This window comes from Mobula hypostoma, chromosome 3 (assembly GCF_963921235.1).
Source record: "Mobula hypostoma chromosome 3, sMobHyp1.1, whole genome shotgun sequence".
In the NCBI taxonomy this organism is placed as follows: domain Eukaryota; kingdom Metazoa; phylum Chordata; class Chondrichthyes; order Myliobatiformes; family Myliobatidae; genus Mobula; species Mobula hypostoma.
Window position 1 is genome coordinate 174,165,961 of NC_086099.1, and position 19,457 is coordinate 174,185,417.

Genomic DNA, 19,457 nt, shown 5'->3' on the forward strand with positions numbered 1-19,457 from the left:
CTTGCTCAAAAAAAATAAAGTATATGCAGTATACTTGTCAGGAGTGCAGCAAAGATTCACCCGAATGGAGATGCCAATTGCGGAGTCTGGTCCGGCCTATAATTTCTAGATACAGAGGAATTAGAGGTGATCCTGATAATCATTACAAAGTTCTTGCAGGGCTTAACTGGGTGAATGCAAGAAAGATTTGAGAGCAAGGGATCAAAGACTCAGAATAAGTAATAAGCTAATTAAGACCCAAATATAAAGAGATTATCTTTGTTTAAAAGGGTGATGTATCTTCAGAATCCGCTTTACAGGAGAGCTGAGAAGGATCAGCCATTGAGTCCATTCAAAACAGAGACGAATGATCAATAAACTTCTAAATATTAAGGAAATGCATTGGATATGTAGATGCGCTAGGAAAATAGAGACAAGATGTAAAATAATCCCTGACTTTAAATACCACCTTAGATGGTGAAACAGATTCAAAGAATTCAAAGAACCAAATGGCCCAAGATGTCTTTTATTAGTTAGGAAAGCTGATCAAATATTGGGCTCACTGAAATAAGAATAGAATATCAAGTGAGTTTTGAAATGTTCACAAGGCATTAGTGAGAACATGTCAGAAATACTGTATGTAGCTTTGATCTCCATATTTAGGGAAGGATAAACCTGCATTGAAGTTCACTCAATTGATTCCTGGAATGAAGGACTTGTCAAATGAAGAGAGACTGAAGTTCTTTTTAGAGCTCAGATTAATGAGAGGCGACCTTATTGAAACAGGATTCTGAGAGGAATGAATAGGATGGAATTTGGTAGGCTCTTAATCCTGGTGGGATATCTAGAATTAAGGGAAAGAAATAGAATTTCAGAAAAAAGGACCACCCATTTAAGACAGAAATGAAAATGATTTTCTTTCTTTCAGAATAAATATTTTGTGATTTTTGGATTTCCATAACAGGGAGCTGTGGAAGTGGAGTCAATGAGCATATTCAACGTAGAGGTAGATATGCAACTAAAATTTTAAAGAGTCATAGGAAAAAGGGGAGAATGTGGAAAGGTTTTGTGAAGACCAGATTGCATATTGTTGACTGGCAGGTTTGGTGGGGGTGGGGGGTGCCAACTGGCTGAGACCTGATTCTGCTTGTTTTGAAAGGAAGTAACTTTGTAAGGTATTACTGAATTTCTTACAGGTATATTCACGTGACTGGTTGGTTGTTCCATTTCCCTATAAGAACCTTGTAAACTGAAAAAGGACATCATTAGCCAAATGGATAATAATTACTGATGACACAATGTTCTATTCCTTTTGGTACAATGTTAAATAGAAAGTTTCCAGGTCCAGGAATCTGCAGTAGGTATCTCCACAGTGTTTTGAAAGGAAATAGAACATCAAGATGCAGTCTACAACTCAGTCAGCTGCTCTTTATTTGGTAACTATTTATCCAGAATTTTGTCAGTCAATACAATAATGAAATGCCTATTACAGTAATATAGAATATATGCCTATTATAGAAACACAGTACTGCTGATAATCCAAAATAAAAACTGAAAATGCTGTACAACATTCAGGTCTGGCACCACTGGTGGAGAGAAAAAGCAGACATTTCATATAAACGACCTGAAACATTAATCATTTGACTCAACATTTTTAACCACATACTCCCTGACATGACTTAGTATTTTTTCTTCTCATTTCTTCTGGAATTCTCTGCCCAATGAAGCAGTGGGGGCTACCTCAGCAGATATATTTAAGACAAGTTTGGACAGATTTTTGCATAGTAGGGGAATTAAAGGTTATGGTCAAAAGACAGGTAGGTGGAGATGAGTCCACAGCCAGATCAGCCATGATTTTATTGAATGGCAGAGCAGGCTTGACTGGCCAGGTGGCCTATTCCTGCTTCTATTTCTTATATTCTTATGTTCTGAGACACCATGGATTGTAATAAATAGGATACCAAGTGCTAATTTGTGATAATTAAGATTTAATTTTCTTCAGATACATAAAGTGTAAAAGAGAGCTGAGAGTAGATATCGGACCCTTGGAAAATGATGCTGGAGAGGTAGTAAAGCATAGAAGCATCAAAAACCTACATTACAATACAGGCCCTTCGGCTCACAAAACTGTGCCGAACATGTCCTTACCTTAGAGATTACCTAGGGTTACCCATAGCCCCTTATTTTCCTGAGCTCCACCTACCTGTCCTGGAGTCTCTTAAAAGACCCTACCGTATCCACCTTCACCAGCGTCGCCAACAGCCCATTCCAAGCACTCATCACTCTCTGCGTAAAAAAACTTAACTCTGACATCTCCTCTGTACCTGCTTCCAAGCACCTTAAAACTGTGCCCTCTTGTGGCAGCCATTCCAGACCTGGGAAAAAGCCTGACTATCCACATGATCAATGCCTCTCATCATCTTATACACCTCTATCGGGTCACCTCTCATCTCTGTCGCTCCAAGGAAAAAAGGCTGAGTTTACTCAACCTATTCTCATAAGGCATACTCCTTAATCCAGTCAACATCCTTGCAAGTCTCCTCTGTACCCTTTCTATAGTTTCCACATCCTTCCCGTAGTGAGGCGACCAGAACTAAGCACAGTACTCCAAGTAGGGTCTGACCAGGGTCCTATATAGCTGCAACATTACCTCTCGGCTCCTAAACTCAATCCCATGATTGATGAAGGCTAATGCACCGTATGTTTTCTTAACCACAGAGTCAACCTGCGCAGCAGCTTTGAGCGTCCTATGGACTCGGACCCCAAGATCCCTCTGATCCTCCACACTGCCAAGAGTCTTACCATTAATGCTATATTCTGCCATCATATTTGACCTGTCAAAATGAACCACCTCACACTTATCTGGGTTGAACTCCATCTGCCACTTCTCAGCCCAGTTTTGCATCCTTTCAATGTCCCGCTGTAACCTCTGACAGCCCTCCACACTATCCACACCTCCAACCTTTGTGTCATCAGCAAATTTACTAACCCATCCCTCCACTTCTGCATTCAGGTCATTTTTAAAAATCACAAAAATTAAGGGTCCCAGAACAGATCCCTGAGGCATACCACTGGTGACCGACCTCCATGCAGAATATGACCCGTCTACAACCACTCTTTGCCTTCTGTGGGCAAGCCACTTCTGGATCCACAAAGCAATTTCTCCTTGGATCCCATGCCTCCTTACTTTCTCAATAAGCCTTGCATGGAATACCTTGTCAGATGCCTTGCTGAAATCCATATACACTACATCTACTGCTCTACCCTCATCAATGTGTTTAGTCACATCTTCAAAAAATTCAACCAGGCTCCTAAGGCACGACCTGCCTTTCACAAAGCCCTGCTGACTATTCCTAATCATATTATGCCTCTCCAAATGTTCATAAATCCTGCCTCTCAGGATTTTGTCCATCAACTTACCAACCACTGAAGAAAGAATCACTGGTCTATAATTTCCAGGGCTATCTCTACTCCCTTTCTTGAATAATGGAACAACATCCACAACCTTCCAATCCTCCGGAACCCCTCCCATCCTCATTGATGATGCAAAGATCATCGCCAGAGGCTCAGCAATCTCCTCCCTTGCCTCCAACAGTAGCTTGGGGTACATCTCGTCTGGCTCGGGAGACTTATCCAACTTGATGCTTTCCAAAAGCTCCAGCACATCCTCTTTCTTCATATCTACATGCTCAAGCTTTTCAGTCCGCTGTAAGTCATCCTGACAATCGCCAAGATCCTTTTCCGTAGTGAATACTAAAGCAAAGTATTCATTAAGTGCCTCTGCTATCTCCTCCTGTCCCATACACACTTTTCCACTATCACACTTGATTGGTCCTATCCTCTCATGTCTTATCCTCTTGCTCTTCACATACTTGTCATCTGCCTTGGGGTTTTCCTTAATCCTGTCCGCCAAGGCCTTCTCATGGCCCCTTGTGGCTCTCTTAATTTCTTTCCTAAGCTCCTTCCTGCTAGCCTTATAATCTTCTAGATCTCTGTCATTACCTAGTTTTTTGAACCTTTCGTAAGCTCTTCTTTTCTTCTTGACTAGTAATGGGGGACAATGAAATGGCGGACGAACTGAATAAGTATTTTGCATCAGTCTTCACTGTGGAAGGCACTAGCACTATGGTGGAAGTTTCAGATAAGAGGGGTCATGAAATGTGTGAAGCTACCACAACTAGAGAGAAGGTTCTTGGGAAACTGAAAGGTCTGAAGGTAGACAAGTAACCTGGACCAGATGCTGGACATCCCAGAGTTCTGAAAGAGGTTGCTGAAGAGATCATGGAGGCATTTGTAATGATCTTTCAAGAATCACTAGATTCTGGGATGGTTCTAGAAGACTGGAAAGTTGCAAATGTCACTGCACTCTTCAGGAAGGGACAGAGGCAGAACAAGGAAACTATAGGTCAGTTAGTCTGACCTCAGTGGTTGGGAAGATGTTGGGAGTCGATTAGTATGGATGAGGTCTCAGGGTACTTGGAGGTACATGATAAAATAGGGTGTAGTCAGCATGGTTTCAGGGGAAAATCTTGCCTGACAAATCTTGATATTCTTTGAAGTAGTAACAAACAGGATAGACAAAGGAGAATCAGTTAATGTTGCATAGCAGGTGTACTTGGATTTTCAGAAGGTCTTTGACAAGGTGCCACACACGAGGCTGCTTAACAAGGTATGAACCCATGGTACTGTAAGAAAGATTCTAACATGGATAACGTAATGGCTGATTGGCAGGAGGCAAAGAGTGGGAATAAAAGGAGCCTTTTCTGGCTGCCAGTGACTAGTGGAGTTCCACAGGGTTCTGTGTTGGGACTGATTCTTTTTACATTATATGTCAATGATTTGGATAATGGAATTGATGGCTTCGTTGCCAAGTTTGCAGACAAGATGAACACAGGTGGATGGGGAGGTAGTTTTGAAGAAGTAGAGAGGCTATAGAAGGACTTAGATAGATTAGGAGAATAGGCAAAGAAGTGGCAAATGGAATACAGTGTCAGGAAGTGTATGGTCATGCACTTTGACAGAAGAAACGAATTGACCATTTTCTAAATAGAGAGAAAATACAAAAAAACTGAGGTGCAAAGTGACTTGGGAATCATTATGCAGGATTCCCTGAAGGTTAATTTGCAGGTTGGTGAGGAGGGCAAATGCAATGTTAGCATTCATTTCAAGAGGACTAGAATATAAAAGGATATTATATTGATACTATAGAAAGAGTGCGGAGATTTACAAGGATGTTGCCTGGATTGGAGAGCCAACACTGTGGGTCGAAGGGCCTGTAATGTGCTGTAGATTTCTATGTTCTATGGTTTATAAAAGCTTTATGAGGACAGATTGAGTGAACTTGGCCTTTTCTGCTTGGAATGACAGAGACCTGATAGAGGTGTTCAAGATGATGAGAGGCATTGATCGTGTGGATAGCCAGATGCTTTTTCCCAGGGCTCAAATGGCTAACATGAGAGGCAGTTTTAAGGTGCTTGGAAGTAGGTACAGAGGGGATATTAATTTTTTCCACACAGAGAGTGGTGGGTGTGTGGAATGGGCTGCCAGCGACAGTGGTGGAGACGGATACAATAGGGTCTTTTAAGAGACTCTTAGAATGGTACATGAAGCTTAGAAAAATAGAGGGGCATGCGGTAAAGTAATTAATTCTAGGCAGTTTCTAAAGTATGTTACATAGTTGGCACAACACTGTGGGTCGAAGAGCCTGCAATGTGCTGTAGATTTCTATATTCTATAAAAACAAGGATGTAATGTTGAGACTTTATAAAGGACTGGTGAAGCCTCACTTGGAATATTGTGAGCAATTTTGGCCCCTTATCTTAGAAAGGATGTGCTAAAACTGGGGAGGGTTTAAGGGAGATTCAGGAAAATGATTCCAGGATTGAATGGTTTGTCATATGAAAAGTGGTCGATGGCTCTGAGCCTGTATTCGCTTGAATTCAGAAGAATGAGGGGGTGACCTCATTGAAACCTATTGAATAGTGAAAGGCCTTGATAGAGAGGCTGTGGATAGGATATTTCCTATGGTGGGAGAGTCTAAGACCAGAGGACACAGAATAGAGAGAACAAGGATGAATTTCTTTAGCCAGAGAGTGGTGAATCTGTGGTATTCTTTGCCACAGGCAGCTGTGGAGGCCAAGTCTTTATTAATATTTAAGGCAGAGGTTGGTAGGTTCTTGACTGATCAGGGCATTAAGGGATACAGGGGGAAGGCAGCAGATTGGGGCTGAGAGGAAAATTGGATCAACCATGAAGAAATGGCGTAGCAGACACGATGGGCCAAATGGCCTAATTTTGCTCACTATACCTTATGGTCTAAATTCCATAGCCCCCAAAATTTGTTGTCGGGGTAATTATGTGTCCATTTTAATGAAAAAGACTATTAGCTTCATGCTGCTTGTTCATTACAATGATTTGGATTTTGCTAGTAAATCCGAACAGTTTTTAACAAAACTGCCAACATTTATTTGGGACTTACATACATGTACAAAAATTCTGAACTTACAAATTTAGTGTGTTGATTCTGTGGAATCCAATAGCTAAAATGCACCTTTGAGATTCCCTCTCATCTTTTCTGTGGGCAAATGCCTCTCAAACCCTGCACCAGGTCAGGATACAGTAGCCCATTAAATTTAATGGGGATTACAAGGTTAAGGATATCGAGTAAAGGGGAAAGCAATGTTTAATTCAAATAAATGTTTTAGGCATTTTAACTTAATTTTATTAAGAAATAATTGTTTAAAACATATTTTTACAAAATACTTGCCATTGTGCTTTGTTCAGTTTCATTTTCTTTTACTGACATACCATGTGCACTGTGCCCTTTTGCAAAATCGCATTCATGGAGTTGACATTTCTCAGTATGCATACAGGCCCTCTACAGAAATCACACCTCATTTGAGTCCATTCTGCAGCACATATGCCTGGATCATTGTCTGTGCAAGTGACACCACATAGCAGAGGATATTTTGCTCTGTTCGATGACTTCACCCAGGCTACTGAAAGCACAGCCCAAACTTGTGACCTCAACCACAAAGAAAAACAAGATCAGTAAGCACTTGGGAACATCACCAATTGCAGCTTCCCTCCATTTCCTCTCCTCCTTGCTTCCAAGTTACAAGCCATCTCATTCGTTCATTACGTGCTGTATCAAGCCATCTAGACTTAGAAATACATCACTATTTCTCCATCATTACTGGGTCCAAATCCTGTAATAAAGCAACTTGAGAGCACGATCCTGAAAGTCCACTATCACCTTCTCGTAAGCAATAGGGGATGAGCGATAGATGCTGGCCACGCCAGTAATGCCTGCATTGCACAGGATGAGGTGACAAAAAAAATTGCATGATTTTGGTATTTTTGGCAGATCAGAAGACTTCTCATTGCCTGCCACACTTGCCACTGAAGACAGACTGTAGAATAATGGCTTTTAGTGAAGAATCTACAGTAAATAATAACTAATGGATTTCTCCAGACTAAAGCAGAAGACTAAATGAAGCAGAAGAGCTGATTTCCTTTTTGCCAAAGAACATGGCCTCACCTGCTTCAATTTATCCTAGCCCCCAATATTGTCTTCAATATAGAAGATAATCTTCTTTGGTGGCATATAGTGATACCGAGGTCACAGAAGGGGTGATGGCATCACCATTTATGTTAGATCTTACTGTTGGTTGCACGGTTCTAGAAACAAGACCGTTTGTCAATGTATCGTCCTTCTTACTGGATAAATATCCAATTGGATCCAATCTCATTAATGTCTCTCGGGAGTGTAAACATATTCTGGGTAATTACTGCTTGACAATACTGTAGTCAAAGGGAATTCCCTTGAGCAGATGAAGGGCAGAGCCTGTCCAGCTTGTTGACATGTCCAATGTCTGCTTGGTCAGTATGTTTTTACCTCAAATTCTCAACACTACAGTAGGGCCAGTCTTGGGCCATGACATACAACACTTAAATTTTACACTTATCACCAAGGTCGCGCTGGCTCTCGTGAGTTAGTGCCCAAGCCACACGACCTCAGTAATGGACTCCTCCTAGTTTTCTTCTGTATCGAGCTTACCCTTGGTAGATCCCCAGCATTGTTCGGATCCTTATCACTTGGTAATTGATGAAGGGTACAAATGATTGGGTCAACTACCTACAAAATAACATGGTTTCAACCTCTCTTTAATTCATGCTAGCTACTGAAGCAAGCCCAGAGTAAAAGACAGTAAGTAAAAAAAAGAGAGAAGCTGCCAATTGTTCGATCATCCTCAAAACCCTCACCCTACATTTAGCCTCCAAATGTTTGCGGTCCCTTTCCCTACTGTGCTATGCAATGTTATTCAGAACTCAGTGGGAAAGAATAAAAAAAGTAACTAAATGAAAAAGGAAAGAACAAGACATAATTAAAGAAAGAGCAATAACAATGGCTTCACAGACAACCCAGAAATAATAAAGTAGGATTTAAATTTTCAAATATTCTGTGGTCATTCACTCACCTCTGCTCATTGCGTCGTTTCCTTTCCTCTCGTTGCCTGGCCAGGCGCAATTCCTCTTCATCAGGACTATGACAAATATAGTAGTGAACAAATTAGTTATACTGCTATCATATAGCACAGATAAAATGTAACTAATGAACATTCGTTTCAGTAGATTGTGCCTATTTTAAAAACAAATCTAAATTTAAATGGCTATAAACAAAATGAATATGAAATTGCAAAATTCCTACTTTCAAATGTTTGAAGAAAGTTACTAATAAAGGACAGTATATGAAAAAAAGATTTTATGCTCCAAACTTCTATCTTATAAACACATTACAGTGCCAGAAGTTTGACTATTGATTGAAACAATAATTCAAAGCCTCAGCAGGTAGAACTTAAAAGAACAAGAGTGTTGCATTCGAAAAAAATTCGGTCATTTGAGACTGAAAGGAAGAGAAATTCCTTTATAAAAGTTGAACATCTATGGAAATCTTTACCACTGAGGGCTGTAGATTGTAAATCATGAGAATCAAGAAATATTGAGGATATGGTGGGAAAATGGTCCAGGTATAGATCTGTCTGATTTTATTCATGATGCAGCATATTCCAGTTGCATTCCTCTTGTTCTCAAAATTGCCTCAATGGTATTTCAAAGAAAAGCAGGGAGCTAGTCTCAGTTCTCTAAACAGTATTTACCTCTTGCCTATACATAACTGACAGTTGAAATTCCTGTTTAACAGATGTATCTACACTTCAAAAGTACTTGAGATATTCTGTGATAGTTAAACATCCTTTACGAATCCAAGTACTTTTGAATGAACTGTTTAATTATTCTAGCTATACTGCCCTTTCACGGTAAGCCTTTTTCTTAAATGAATGTTTCCAAATTCCCTTTGAAAGTTAGTTCTGAATCTGTGTTCACCCTTCCACCATTCAGGCTGTGCATCCCAGACTTTAATGCCAGACAATTGCAAAACAGATGCAAGGTCAGTGACCCGAAATATTAATAGTGTTTTCCTCTCCAGAGATGTTGCCCGACTTGAGTATTTCCAACTTTGTTTCAACAGTGCCATGAAAAAGTATTCAGCCTCCAACCCTTTGATCACATAAATGAGTATTACAATCAGAGATTTTGATCAATATAACTGACAAGTTTTAACTTGCGAATCACATGCTTATTTTTTCCACAATAGAGCCCAAAAAACAGGAAAAAATTGTATATCATATAAAACTAAAACTTCAAACACTGAAACGTTAGCACTTCAAAAGTATTTGTCCCCATTGTTCAGCACCTAGTTGAACCACCTCTCGCAGTTATTACAGCTAACGACTTTCTACAACGTGAAAGATTTGCCCATTCCTCCTTGCAAAGTTGTTCAAGCTGTGCCAGGTTAGCTGGGAAGCAGTGGTGGACAACAATCTTAGGTCTTGCCAAAGATGTTCAGTCGGGTTGAGCTTAGGAGTGACCAGGTCACCCAAGGACATCAATTTTCTTCATTTGAAGCCGCTATCTGGCAGTGTGCTTTGGATCACTGTCCTGCTGAAAGACAAAATTCTTCACCAGTTAAGCTTTCTGACAGAAGCTAGCAGGTTTTTATCCAGAATCTTTCTGCATTCATCTTCCCATCAATCCTGATCAGATTTTCAGTCCTGTTGCTGAGGAACATCCCTTTACGGTACGGATCGTGTTACCTGACTGATGCACAGTATTAGGTTTATGCCACATGAACCATTTTAAAAAAAGACATATACTTGTTCATAAAGACTTTCCACAGCATCACTCAGAGGATACCGTAAAGATGAAGAAGGAGGTCTTGCGGTTGATGTGACTAAAGTGGAACTTTTTGGCCGCAACACTAAGTGGTACTTGTGGTGTATATTTAATACTGTGCACTGAGGCCAACAGTAGAAGCTTACTTGCTTTACAAGTTTCAAGAGAGACATGTAGAATAGAAAGAAAAACAGCACAACAGACAAGATGGTGGATAAGTATTCCGGAGTACTGGGCCAAGATAGCTGAGCTTCTGACCCAAAGAGGTTTAACAGTAAAAGAATAAAGGGAAAACCTAGAATATTTCGAAGCAAATGCAGAGGCTCTGGAGATGTATGTCAATAATAAGGTTTTGGGGAAATAAATTGAGTTGAAAGGTGACAAAACAGGGACAGCACTGGAATTGAAAACAGGCAAATGTTGCATGTTAAGTGTGCTGAATTTATTGAACCACATCATCTAAGATATTACTCATTAGCCACTGGTTAATATTTACTACGCAGGGAGCGGGAAGCGCAGAATCAAATATTGCTGTGATGATTGTACATTCTTGTATCAATTGTTTGGCGACAATAAAGTATGAAGTATAAAGTAAACAAAATCCATTTAAACAAAAAAATTAGATCATTTAGAGACACAGAAAACCTACAGCACAATACGGGCCCTTCGGCCCACAAAGTTGCACCAAACATGTACCTACCTTAGAAATTACTAGGGTTACCCATAGCCCTCTATTTTTCTAAGCTGCATGTACCTATCCAAAAGTCTCTTAGAAAACTCTATCGTATCCCCCTCTACCACCGATGCTGGCAGCCCATTCCATGCACTCACCACTCTCTGCGTAAAAATCTTACCCCTGTACCTGCTCACAAGCACCTTAAACCTGTGCCCTCTTGTGGCAGCCATTTCAGCCCTGGGAAAAAGCCTCTGACTATCCACACAATCAATGCCTCTCATTATCTTGTACACCTCTATCAGGTCACCTCTCATCCTCTGTCGCTCCAAGGAGAAAAGGCCAAGTTCACTCAACCTGCTTTCATAAGGCATGCTCCCCAATCCAGGTAACATCCTTGTAAATCTCCTCTACACTCTCTTTGTAGTATCCACATCCTTCCTGTAGTGAGGCGACCAGAACTAAGCACAGTACTCCAAGTGGGGTCTGACCAGGGTCCTATATAGCTGCAACATTACCTCTCGGCTCTCAAATTCAATTCCACGATTGATGAACCACAGAGTCAACCTGCGCAGCTGCTTTGAGCGTCCAATAGACTCTGACCCCAAGATCCCTCTGATCCTCCACACTACAAGAGTCTTACCATTAATACTATATTCTGCCATCATATTTGACCTACCAAAATGAACCACTTCACACTTATCTGGGTTGAATTCCATCTGCCACTTAACAGCCCAGTTTTGTATCCTGTCAAATTTTGCATACAAAATTTCTAGTACTGCACATAGAGCAGCATAATAGATCTTAACACTACATTTTTGGTGTTTGCTTCCGGCATTGTACTAGATTTCAATTCAATATTTCAGTGTTTATATCTAATATTTTATTGAATATAGAATTAGGCCAACATGTTGAAAACTGTTCCACTCATTATGAATATTATCAGGTCTGGAAGATACATTCCTACCACTTTACCCACTGAAACTGTGAAAACCTCAAATTTTTAGCAGAAGATTTTTTAAAGTCATGGAATAAAACAGCATGGAAACAGGTCCTTTAACCCAACTCGTCAATGCCATTCATGGTGTTCACCAAGCTAAATTTCATCTGCCCATTTTTGTCCCATATCCTTCCAAAACCCTTCCTTATCTATCTATTTATCAAAAATTTTTTTTAAGTGTTGCTATTTCACAATCCCTCACAAAACTATTGAGCAAGCTTATAATTAATTTCAGTTTTGTATTAAGAGGCCAGCACTTGGGGAGATTGCTACTTGGTCTGGATATAATTCAATAATGGAAAAGAAGAGGTGTGAAAATTTACACTTAGCATTGACTATCTCCATTAAATCAGAATCAGGTTTATTGTCACCAGCATGTGTCGTGAAACTTGTTAACAAAGCAGCAGCAGTTCAATGCAATACTTAATATAGAAAAAAATAATAACAATAAATAAATCAATCACAGTGTATGTATATTGAATAGATTAAAAATCGTGCAAAAACAAAATATATATTGTAAAAGTGAGGTGGTGTTCATGGGTTCAATGTTCATTTAGGAATCGGATGGCAGAGGGGAAGAAGCTGTTCCCGAATTGCTGAGTGTGTGCCTTCAAGGCTTCTGTACCTCTTGACGGTAACAGTGAGAAAAGGGCATGCCTGGGCGCTGGGGATCCTTAATAATGGACGCTGCCTTTCTGAGACACTGCTCCTTCAAGACATCCTGGGTACTTCATAGGTTCGTACCCAAGATGGAGCCGACTAAATTTAAAACCCTCTACAGCTTCTTTCAGTCTTGTGCACTACCCACCCTCCCATACCAGACAGTGATGCAGACTGTCAGAATGGTCTCCATGGTGCATCTATAGAAGTCTTTGAGCGTTTGTGCTGACATACCAAATCTCCTCAAACTCCCAATGAAGTATAGTCACTGCCTTGCCTTCTTTATAGCTGCATCGATATGTTGGGACGAGGTTAGGTCCTCAGAGATCTTGTTACCCAGGAACTTGAAATTGCTCACTCTCTTCACTTCTGATCCTTCTATGAGGACTGATATGCGTTCCTTCGTCTTACCCTTCCTGAAGTCCACAATCAGCTTTTTCGTCCTACTGACAGTGAGTGCCAGGCTGCTGCTGTGACATCATTCCATTAGTTGGTATATCTCGCTCCTGTACGCCCTCATCTCCATCTGAGATTCTACCAACAGTGGTTGTATCATCAGAAAATTTATAGATGGTATTTGAGCTACGCCTAGCCACAGCGTCATGGGTATAGAGAGGGTAGAGCAGTGGGCTGAGCACATAACCCTGAGGTGCACCAGTGTTGATTGTCAGCGAGAAGGAGATATTATCACCAAACTGCACAGATTGTGGTCTTCCAATTAGGAAGTCCAGGATCCAATTGCAGACGGAGGTACAGAGGCCCAGGTTCTGTAACTTATCAATCAGGAATCTGGTTCACAAGACCACCATTCCTTTGCATCTTTCAAAACTGTTTAGCCTGAAAGTTAATTTCCATGCTGCTTGTTGTTCTTTTTAATAATAATACATGATCTAGGTATTTGTATTCTTGCTTACTTTTCTTAATTGAGACCCAAGTCGAAGTCCTACGTGCCTGCTCAGAATAATTATTTTTAAAAAAGGGAGAATTACCGGCATGATTTCTTTTGGCAACATCGTTTGAACTTGAAACAGCAGTAACAGCAGCAACACACCAAAGGCAGCAGAATGAGTCCCCCAACAATGGATATCACAATGATCAAGATTTCGAAGTTCACTGCAAAAAAAATATAAGTTGAATTAGTGGAAATAAAACTTAGTTCATCAAACATATTTTGTCATCATCATCCTTTATAGTTTACTGTATTTTAAGTATTTGATCATGCTTGCCATTATTTCATCTACCATTGACTTCATGAGAACCAATTTGTATCTTTCTTTAGTAGTGGGCCCGTGGGCCATGAAATATAGCAGCCATCCCAACCTATTTGTGTTCGGCACAGAATTGAAATATTATTGTGGAAAGGCAGGAAGGAAAGAGTGGACCATCAAAATCAAACCAGCATAAATATTTCAGAGTGGATGGAACAGAAGAAAAGACAATCCTGCATTAATTTCTCAATCTCTTAAATTATATGACTGAGTCACAGAAAGACGTTGAGAAAAGGACATTGACAGGTGATCATAAAGAGGTTTGTAAAATCTTGAGGGGTAGAGGCAAAGTGAATGCACACAGACTTTGTCCCAGGGTTGATAAATTGAAAACTTGAGGGCATAGATTTAAGATGAGATGGAGAGATTTAATAGGAACAACTTTTTACCTAGAGGGTAGTTGATATATTGAATGAGCTACCATAGGACATGGCTGAGGCAGGTATACTATATTAGCAATATTTAAAAGGTGCTTAGACAGGTACACAGAAAGGAAAGGCTTTGAGGGATATGGCTCAAACACCAGCAAATGAGTATGGACTTAGATGGACATCCTGGTCGGCATGGACCAGTTGGGCTAAAGGGCTTGCTTTCATGCTCTATGATTCTATGACATGGCTTTATAACAAGGCTCATTTAATAGTTAAAACATACGCCAGAACAAAAGTATTCTGAATGGTCACTTAGTAGCAAATGGATGGCCAAATCAATAGTTTGGTTTCCCATTGCAGGCTGTTGGTCATTCCATATTTAGTGTTTTTATAATGGGTTTTATCTTCAGCAACTTTAATTTACCCAATAAATACTTATCTATATCTACTTGCTTTCTAAATACACTCAGTGACCACTTTATTATGTACATCCGTACAGCTGCTTGTCAACACAAATATCTAATCAGCGAATTATGTGGCAGAAATTCATTGTAAAAAAGCACGCAGACATGGTCAAGGCATCTGATCTACAAACCCCATTTCCAGAAAGGTTGGGATATTTTCCAAAATGCAATAAAAACAAAAATCTGTGATATGTTAATTCACGTGAACCTTTATTTAACTGACAAAAGTACAAAGAAAAGATTTTCAATAGTTTTACTGACCAACTTAACTGTATTTTGTAAACATACACAAATTTAGAATTTGATGGCTGCAACACACTCAACAAAAGTTGGGACAGAGGCATGTTTACCATTGTGTTACATCACCTTTCCTTTTAATAACACTTTTTAATAGTTTTGGAACTGAGGATACTAATTGTAGTAGATTTGCAATAGGAAATTTTGTCCATTCTTGCTTGATATAAGACTTCAGCTGCTCAACAGTCCGTGGTCCCCGTTGTCTGATTCTCCTCTTCATGATGCGCCATACATTTTCAATAGGAGATAGATCTGGACTGGCAGCAGGCCAGTCAAGCACACGCACTCTGTGTCTACAAAGCCACGCTGTTGTAGCCCGTGCAGAATGTGGTCTGGCATTGTCCTGTTGAAATAAGCATGGACGTCCCGGGAAGAGACGTCGCCTTGATGGCAACATATTTCTCTCCAAAATCTTAATATACGCCTCAGAGTCAATGGTACCTTCACATACATGCAACTCACCCATGCCGTGGGCACTGATGCACCCCCATACCGTCACAGATGCTGGCTTTTGCACCTTTTGCTGATAACAATCTGGATGGCCGTTTTCATCTTTGGCACGGAGAACTCAACGCCCGTTTTTTCCAAAAACTAGCTGAAATGTGGACTCATCTGATCACAGCACACGGTTCCACAGTCTTTTGGTCTATCTGAGATGAGCTCAGGCCCAGAGAACTCGCCAGCGTTTCTGCGTAGAGTTGATGTATGGCTTCCTCCTTGTGTAATACAGTTTCAAGTTGCATTTCTGGATGCAGCGACGGACTGTGTTGAGTGACAACGGCTTTCTGAAGTACTCCCGAGCCCAGGTGGCTACAATTGTCACAGTAACATGACGGTTTCTTAGGCAGTGCCGCCTGAGGACTCGAAGATCACGCGCATTCAACAGTGGTTTCCGACCTTGCCCTTTACGCACTGAGATGTCTCTGAATTCTCTGAATCTTTTCACAATATTATGTACTGTAGATGTTGAAAGACCTAAATTCTCTGCAAGCTTGCATTGAGAAATGTTCCTTTTGAACTGACTAACAATTCTCTCACGAATTTTGGCACAAAGGGGTGAGCCACGACCCATCCTTACTTGCAAAGACTGAGCCTTTGATGGACGCTACTTTTATACCCAGTCATGATACCTCACCTGCTACCAATTAGCCTGCTTAATGTGGAGTCTTCCAAACCGGTGTTACTTGAATATTCTGTGCATTTTTCAATCTTATTTTAACTCTGTCCCAACTTTTGTTGAGTGTGTTGCAGCCATCAAATTCTAAATTTGTGTACGTTTACAAAATACAATTAAGTTGGTCAGTAAAACTATAGAAAATCTTTTCTTTATACTTTTGTCAGTTAAATAAAGGTTCACGTGAATTAACATATCACAGATTTTTGTTTTTATTGCATTTTGGAAAATATCCTAACTTTTCTGGAAAAGGGGTTTGTAAGTAACTTTGACCATGGAATGATCCTTGGTGGCAGACAGGGTGGTCTGAGTGTCTCAAACACTGCTGATCTTCTTGGGTTTTTACACACAGCAGTCTCTGGAGTTTACAGAACATGGTGTGTAACCCTCTCACCAGGCTCATATACAAACTCAGCTTGTTAGCTAACTCGTGACTCAGCGCTGAGAAGGTCACCTTTCATAAATAATATATATCTAGGGTGGGTATGATTTGGGGTTCAACCAAGCTGGAGCATTGTGATGTTCTGATTAAAGAAACCTCAATTTGAGCGAACGCTGTGTAAATACTGCCCATACACAATTATCGGTCGGCAACAAATAACAGATTGTACACCGCATAAAATTATGAAGAAAGTATACTTACCAATTTCAGCTTCCAATCAGTTATTAAAAGAAAGAAAAGAACAAAAAGAAAGGGCAATTACAGTTAGACCTGTCTAAATGTGCACATGACTGTTGGTGCTTGTTTCTTCCAAAACCTGGATATAACTGTTATTCACAGTGCCCAACCTACGGTCTGCGTGAAAGCACCTGCCACAGTCTGAACTTCCCTCGAAGTCCATCACAAATAAACTGGCTCTCTCAGGAGTATTGGTCCTTTTTCCTTGGAGTCATTCACCCGCACAAAGCATTTTTTTGCTACGGGGACTCTCCTTCCAACAGAACTCTACGGCTCGCTCTGCAGCTCTCACCAAGAGACCCAAACCAGACTACTGTCCATCACAAATCTATTTCCGCCCCGCTATCTCTAGAACTTTCTCCTGATCCCACCATCCTGAGTTGAACAACAGGGTTTCTTATCTTTAGCCAAAACCAATACAGTCTACCAGATCATATTGGTTTTGCAAAAACTACCAAGATGAAATACCTATGGCATAGCAATAGAAATCTTAACCATGGCATTACAGGTGTGAAAGACAAAAAACATCTAGTGAGCAGGGGTTCTGTGAGTGAAAATGCCTTTTTAATGAGAGAGGTCAGAGGGGAATGGTCAGACTGTTTCAAACTGACAGGAAGGTGACAGTAACTCAACCACTCATTACAACAGTGATGTGCAGAAGAGCATCTCTGAATGTACAATATGTCGAACCTTGAAGTGCTACAGTAGCAGAAGACCAAGAACATATGCTCATGTGGCCACTTTATTAGCTACAGTAGGTACTCAATAAAGTGGCCACTGAGTGTATATGCTTGATATATGAAACCAACGGACAATAATTTTTTTTAATATAAATACAAAAGTTTACAGTGAGGACAGAAGGCACCTGGACAAAAAAAAACAAGAAAGGCTTAGAGCAGAGGTCCCATCCTTTTTAATGCTACAGACCAATACCATTAAGCAAGAGGTCCATGGACCCCTGGTTGGAAACACCTGGTTTAGAGGAATATGGTCCAAAATGGAGCAAGCTCAGGCATGGATAACATAGGTTAAAGGATACTCAACTCTGACGTTGCATTTTTAAACTATTCAGCAAAATGTTGAAACCACAATGTGTTTCATCTGGGCAGATGAGACTTAACTGGATCAGGTATTTTAGTGTTCCTCCATTGTTCTAGTGCTCTATTTACAAAGACATTGCAAAGCAGAATTCTAATCATTTCATGGTGGTTGATCCAAAATGTATGAGCACCAAATATTTTCTTAAATTTGCCAAAAAAAAATCAGTCTTTAAAAATCTACACTGCCACAAGTCTTACAGAGGTGAGAATTTTTTTAAGCAAATGCTCAGTGACCAATAATCACATCTTTCATTACTGAGACTTTGAACAGCCAATCCACTCAGAACTCCCCCAACAATTCTCTGAATCAGCTGTCAACAAACACAGATGACTGTCTCTAATTTCAAGTTCAAAGTTCTACGTAAATTTATTATCAGAGTACGTACATGTCACCATATGCAACACCAAGATTTGTTTTCTTGTGGGCAAAAACAGTAAACCCAAGAAACACAACAGAATCAATGAAAACATGCACCCAGCAGGATGGACAAACAACCAACGTGCAAAAGACAACAAACTGCACAAATACAAAAGAACAAATAAATAAATAAACAAGTCATAAATATCAAGAACATGAGACGAAGAGTCCTTGAAACTGAGTTCGTTGGTTGTGGGAACAGTTCAGTGATGGGGTAAGTGAAGTTATCCCCTCTGGTTCAAGAACCTGATGACTGAGGGGTAATAACTGTTCCTGAACCTGATGGTGTGGGCCCTGTGGCTCTGCATCTTCTTCCTGATGGCAGAGGCAAAAAGAGAGCACAGCCTGGGTGGTGGGGGTCCTGATTACAGATGCTGCTTTCCTGTGACAGTGCTCCATGTGGATGTGCTCAGTCATGGGGAGGGCTTTAGCCATGATGGACTGGGCTGTATCACTACTTTTGTAGGATTTTCTATTCAAGAGCATTGGTGTTTCCATACCACATGGTGACACAGCCAGTAAATTAACCCTCCGCCACACATCTATACAAGTTTGTAGAAGTTTCAGATATCATGCTGAATCTTTGCAAGCTTCTAAGTAAAGGCACTGTCATGCTTTCCTCATAACTGCACTTGTGTGTTGGACCCAGGATAGACCTTCTGAAATTATAACACTGAGGAATTTAAAGTTGCTGAACCTCTCCACTTCTGATCCCCTGATGACCTCTGGTTTCTTCCTCCTGAAGTCAACAGTCAGCTCCTTGATGTTGTTGATATTGAGTGAGAGGTTGTTGTCGTAGCACTACACAGCCAGATTTTCAGTCTCCCTCCTATATGTTAATTTGTCACCGCCTTTGAATTGGTGAGCAACAGTGGTGTCGTAAGCAAACTTAAATATGGGATTGGTGCTGTACTTAGTCACACAGTATAAAGTGATTAGAGCAGTGGGCTAAGCACACAGCCTTGTGGTGTAGCTGTGCTGATGGAGATCATGGAGGAGATGTTGTTACCAATCCAAACTTACTGGAATCTGCAAGTGAGAAAATTGAGAGTCCAACTGCACAACGAGGTTTTGAGGCCAAATTTGCAATTGGTTATTACATCATAATCTAAAACAGACAATTCAACACTTGCAATGGTTC

The 19,457-nt window shown here is 40.4% G+C and overlaps 1 pseudogene; it reads right to left on the minus strand.

Moving 5' to 3' along the window:
- LOC134343760 (pituitary tumor-transforming gene 1 protein-interacting protein-like) overlaps positions 1–19,457 on the minus strand; it is a 79,398-nt pseudogene that overhangs the window by 29,356 nt on the left and 30,585 nt on the right.